The sequence below is a fragment of the Cricetulus griseus genome, assembly GCF_003668045.3.
Source record: "Cricetulus griseus strain 17A/GY chromosome 1 unlocalized genomic scaffold, alternate assembly CriGri-PICRH-1.0 chr1_1, whole genome shotgun sequence".
Taxonomy (NCBI): Eukaryota; Metazoa; Chordata; class Mammalia; order Rodentia; family Cricetidae; genus Cricetulus; species Cricetulus griseus.
The window spans coordinates 74,006,442-74,012,711 of record NW_023276807.1 but is presented as its reverse complement, the minus strand read 5'-3'; the positions used below and the strand labels follow the sequence as shown (position 1 = coordinate 74,012,711).

Here is a 6,270-nt window from a genome sequence, read left to right as displayed (position 1 = left end):
TTATAAGAGCTGTCAGAGTTTGACCTCTTTATAGCTGATAACCCACAGAAATGTTCTGTATTAACTTCACAATTAGTCACTTTAAATAGGAAAAGGAAAGTGTGACAGAACTCAAGCTGATTCCAGTGTGCTTATATTATGTAGAAGAATCCAATTGTTCCTATTCTTGTAGTATGTGGACTGAATAACACAAGTTATCAAAATTGCTACTTGGAAAAGGTTAATTATCCCATGAAGGATGATTTTTTTACACTGACCTTGAATGATTTATTACCAACTTTCATTCTTTGCATTTTAATCTTGACATCTCACAAATGTCCTGTGATGTGATCATCTCAGTGTGTATAAATAGTAACTTTGCTCTCCCAGCACCATCACACAGGTGCATGTTTCACAGTTTTCATAATCAAATTTAAAAGAATCTCACGTAATAAAAATCTAAAACTTACAAAACTAAAGCTTTAAAAAATAAGCATACTGTGGAAAATACAAAAATGTTATTCATTTACCTTATTTACTAAATGGTTATCCTTGCAGTTTAAGAAGTTCCTTTTTTGCCATATTTATTTATTTTTTAATTTTTTAATTTAAATTAGAAACAAGATTGTTTTACATGCCAACCCCAGTTGCCTCTCCCTCCCCTCTTCCCCTGCCTCCCACTAACACCCTACCTATCCCACACCAATTCTTCTTCTCAGGGAGAGTGAGGCCTTCCATGGAGGGTCTTCAGAGTCTGTCATAACCTTTGGGATAGGGCCTAGCCCTTGCCCCATGTGTCTATGCTGAGGGAGAATCCCTCTATGTGAAATGGGATCCCAAAGTCCATTCCTACACTAGGGATAAGTACTGATCTACTACAAGAGGTCCCATATATTTCTGAAGCCTCCTCACTGACACCCACATTTATGGGGTCTGGATCAGTCCTATGTTGGTTTCCCAGTGATCAGTCTGGGGGCCAAGAGCTCCCCCTTGTTCAGGTCAGTTGTTTCTGTGGGTTTCACCAGCCTGGACTTGACCTCTTTGCTCATCACTCCTCCTTCTCTGCAACTGGATTCCAATTTAGTTCAATTTTTAGCTGTGAGCATCTGCTTCTACTTCCATCAGCTGCCGGATGAAGGCTCTGGGATGGTATATAACTGTCAATCTCTTTATCAGGGTAGGGCATTTAAGGCAACCTCTCCACTGTTGCTTAGATTGTTAGTTGGTGTCATCCTTGTAGATCTCTGGACATTTCCCTAGTGCCTGATTTTGCTTTAAACCTATACTGGCTCCCTATTTGATGGTATCTCTTATTTTGTTCTCCTCTACTTTTCCCCCTACACAACCTTCCTGCTCCCTTATGTCCTCCTCACCACATATTTATTTTTTGAAGCCAGATGCTAAAACCAGAGCCTTCTGCACTTTATCACAATGCCTAACCAATCATTTACATTGTATACACTCTGGATCCCAGTGCCTAACCAATCATTTACATTGTATACATTCTGGATTCAGGGTGCCTAACCGGTCAATTACATTGTATACATTCTGGATACATGGTACCTAACCAATCATTTACATTGTATACATTCTGGATCCAGGGTACCTAACCCATCAATTACATTGTATACACTATGGATCCACATTGCCTAACAGATCATTTACATTGTATACATTCTGTACCTGAGAAAAGTTTCACCTCGGCACTTTATCCACAGTGCCTAACAGATCATTTACATTATATACAGTTGTGCATAAGAACCATGTTTGCCTCCTGGTCCTGATGCTCAGGAATATGAACTGCCACCATCTTCATATGTTTGAGTAATAGCGACCATGTATCTGAAAGTCCCTGTGAGCATATCTAGCATACATCTTAGTATGTGGGATCCTGCCAAAGGCTCATGGTCATTGAAACAAGACTAAAAACGCCATCCACAGCTTTCTGGGCCTCTTCTCTGATGATGTTCTGAACAGCCAAGATGGAAAGAACAGCTCTGTCCCTCACACAAGTCTGATGGTGTTGCTTTAATCCAAAACGCAACCTGAAGATATCTTACACAAGTGAAGAGTCTCCACTGAGGCTTGCAGCTAGAATCTCCAAGCATGCCAAATGTCTGATGTCGGTAAACCAGTGGACATGATCCCGACAATGATCGAACATGTGAATGAACTCGTGGGTGACCACTCTGCTTATGTGAGCATGATTTCGGGTGTTATTCTGGCACAAAACAATCTGCGACATGGAAGCCTCAAACCTTCCGCTGACATTTCTGTCACAGTCTTCCCAAGAGAAGTGTCTCCCTTTGTTAACAGCGCAACCTGAGTTCTTCATAGCATCAAGTAGAAGTTGGACATATGGGTTCTCTAAGCCTCTTCAGGAGCATGAGCGCTCAACTCTTGACCCAGTGGAGAGAAAGCCCTGTTGGGGCTTCCTGTGGCCTGCAGCTGAGCTTGGGTGAGCCCTGGGTGCTGAATTGCTGCAGCAGTGGCTTCCCCTTCTCCAGCCAGGCCTTCATCAATCGGACCTGGCCCACCATGGCCCACAGCTGCAGCCATGAGGCCCACAGGACTCACCAGCCTTTCTGACTCCTGCTCCCAGTTCCCTTTAGCTGACTAGGGGATGCCGCTCAAGGGATAAAATTTGAGTAAGAATGTTAAAAATTAGTAATTTTTAACTTACTCATAAAAATTATTACTTAATTTCAAGTGTGCCAAAGCCGAGTTCTTGTTTTTTTTATTTTCTTGTGAGGGAGCTATGTGCCTAGATATACAATGGCTATGAGACGAATAATGCTTCATATGCTAATGAAATTCTATGATCAATCTGTTGGCTTGATTTATATTTTATGAACTTTTAAAACCAAACATAGAAGAAATGAGGGAAACAAATATTGATATGGATAAAAATATTTAAGATCAAATATTCATTATGCAATTAGGACTTGGTTTTAAGCCATATTCAGGGACACATTTAACTTGGTGTTTATGGCTCTCTGCTCTTCCAGAGAACTCCATTTCAGATCTTGGCACCCAAGTCAAGAATGTCACAACTGTCTAGAGCTAGCTCCTTGATAACCTGTGCCCTCTTCTGGCCTTTGCTGTCACTTGCACATGCGTTCACACATACACATAAATAAAATAATAACGAATCTTAAAATTACAAACTATATGGGGTAGAATGTGAAAAACTTGAACTCTGCATTTTTAGTGATTAGGATATATTGTTCATATTTGTTTAACATTATCTGGTAAACTATAGTCATGTTCTCATCTGTGCTTCTAAAAATCTTATCAGTGTCTAGACTATGGAATGTGAAATCATCATTTAGAAAAAAAAAGAGGTAAAAGTAGGACAGGAATTTGTAAAAGGGGGGGATATATAACACCAGATATCATTTGCATTGTAGAATGCTTAGTTCTGTTAACTTTAAAAAGAGTTTATATAAATAGAAAATATGACCTTCTTAAGTTCAATGATTGAAATGCACACGCAGTACACATATGATTTGCTTTGTAGAAAAATACCCATGCAAGGTTTTTTTTTAGCAAATCTTATAATGATCTATCAGTAACAAACATAAATTTTCTTCTGATAATGAGGTAGACATGACTTTTTTATGAATTAACTTGGGCTCACAGTTTGAGGAGCTATAGTCCCTTATGGCAGGAGAGATATAGCCACATGGGTGTGAAGCAGCTGACCCCATTGTGTCTGCAATCAGAAAGCAGAGAAGGGTGAATCCTGGGGCTCAGATAGCTTTTTCCTTTGTATGCAGCCAAGGACTCCAGAAGCTGGTTTTGTATTTCTATATCTTGTCAAGGAAAAAAAATGAATATTATCCTTCGAGTTGACTGTACTTCTTTGTGTAGGAGATTCTACCCCATGTAACCCTCTATCATACATAGCAATTTCCTATACACATCTCACCACCTTATCTCAGTGTGCTGCTGCTACAGGGTCAGTGAGCCTGGTTTTCACCATTTTGCCCATCTCTTGTCCGGGGGCAGGAGGGGGCGAAGAGGAGGAGTGTGCTCTAACAGACAGGACAATCTTAATCTTAACGTGTTTTTGTTACTGCTATTTTGAGCTTAATTTGCTAGTATTATTGTCATTGATATTTGAAACATTTCTACATAAATGTCAACCACGATTTTTCCCAGACAACTACAATGTAGTTTGAGATCTCTCTCTCTCTCTCTTTTTTCTGATTTACTGTAGACTTTACAATTGTAATCACAGAGTAAAAAGTACCAAATTTGTGATGACTTTCTGAATGGTACAGTTTTCATTTCATGATATCAGTATGGTTCTAGGAGCTAGTGAAGACATTTGCCTTTGTTTTTATCAATATCAATATTAATAGTACTATTAAGTAAAACCCTGTCTCCATCATCTAATGGATGATAAAATGTACAAATGAATTTTATGGCAGATTAGCTCCTTTGGTGTCTCAGGAGAGGCTTGTCCAGTTGACAGCACCCAAAATTCAGCAGCTGTGTTATAAGCATGTCAGGTCTGTGTTTGTCCTATTAATGGAGGAAGAATTGCTACAGTGCCAAGTGCTTCTTCAAGTTTGGCTTCCTTTCTACCCACTTTTAAGTTTCTAAACTCTCACTGTCTAATAAACATGATAGAGTGGTGATAGTTGTTCATAGGCGGATTGTTAATTTTCAATTCAACTTTTAAAATTCAATAGTTTATTTTACTTATGCTCCCATAATGTATAAGATAATCATTGTATTCATATATGCTGTACTGGAATTTTAAATGGATATCTTTTGTTTCTTGGGTGATTTATTTTACTGCACACGAAGTTCCTAAGAGCCTCTGATACATTACACGTAACTTCACTTGGTTCTCCATTTTGACTTTTTAAAATGAGCAACAAGTCTATTTCAAGTAGGGAAAATAATTGCCCTGCCTAGGACCATTACAAAACAACAAATAGGCATTAGACTTCAGGTAGTTCTAGTGATCTTCCCAGTTTGATGTGCATTCTAGGCTTGCCTCCTGGTCCTCACTCAAATATGTTTTCTGTTGAAGGTGGGTTAATCCTTTCCAGATATCCGAGCTTGTTTCCATAGGCAGCAAGCTAAACTGTCAGTTACTAACACTGACTCTAACTGCTCTGAGTTTCATCTACCTCTGATGGATTAAGCTTTTACCTACATACACAATGAAATTTTATTTGCATTGTGATCATTTGTTGAATTTGAGGTATTTGTCTTGCTCAACTTTTAATCTACATATGAGACACAAAGACAAAAGAAGTGTGAAATCCTCCCTATATTTCTATTACCCATGAAACCTTTCAAGTGCTGTGAACATAGAGGAAAGGCCACTTATTTCAAATTTAGCCAAGATTTATACAATTATACAAATATCAAACATCTCCAATGCAGTCTAGATATATGAATGCATGCACATATGCACTTTTCTTTAAATTATTTAGTCCATAAGTATATGATTTACTTTAAGTGTGAAACTTTAGATTTATCCTTAATTCATCTTGGTTGTGTCTGGTTTAAAAATGAATTTTCAGTTCACCCTAAGTCCACATCCTACAAAAGAAGTTTTAAGACCTTATATTCAGTGTGAGGCAAGAAAAAAAAATTCCATCAAATTTCCAGGCTACTCTCACTCTGCCCTTTGTGGCTGGACCCCATCATGGATATTGGGCTAATTAGTCTGTACTTTCATTGACTGTGATTAATACTTTACCTGTCCTCACTGTCATGTAGAAGTCACTGCTGCTAGCACTTCACCATCTTAGCTCCACCCTTGATCTCTATGACAAGAGCGATTCAGCACCTATGACAGTCCCTACTAGAATGCTCAGGAAAGTTTTATTTTTAGGAACAAAGATGTGTGCTATTTCATACTTACATATTTGCTAAATTCTTTCCCTTGTTATAGAAGTCATTGTCTTTTTACTTAGCCTTAAGTTTTAAAAACTCACTTTCTGCTTTGTGTCAACTTTACTCTCAATAAATTTACTTAATTACTTTAGTAACTAGTTGCATTAGGCTTTCTCATAAAGTGATACATATCTCTCTATATAGCATATATAAATATAATTTATAGAATGTAAATATTTACATAATTGTATGTAAATTTTGTTCAACATATATGTAAAGAATGTATTATGATCATACTTGATTTTTTTGAAGTTTCCCTGAGAAATTCCATTTGTTTCTTTCTCTTAACTACCAAAATATTCCATTTCAGGATTTCTTAAGCATTTCAAGCATTCTAAAATAATTCAGTTTTCCTTATAAAAGCTTTTT

The 6,270-nt window shown here is 37.7% G+C and overlaps 1 pseudogene; it reads right to left on the bottom strand.

Annotated features, from left to right (window-relative positions):
• Window positions 1–1,791: 1,791 nt before the first annotated feature.
• Window positions 1,792–2,519, bottom strand: LOC100755224 (annotated as a pseudogene).
• Window positions 2,520–6,270: the final 3,751 nt, after the last annotated feature.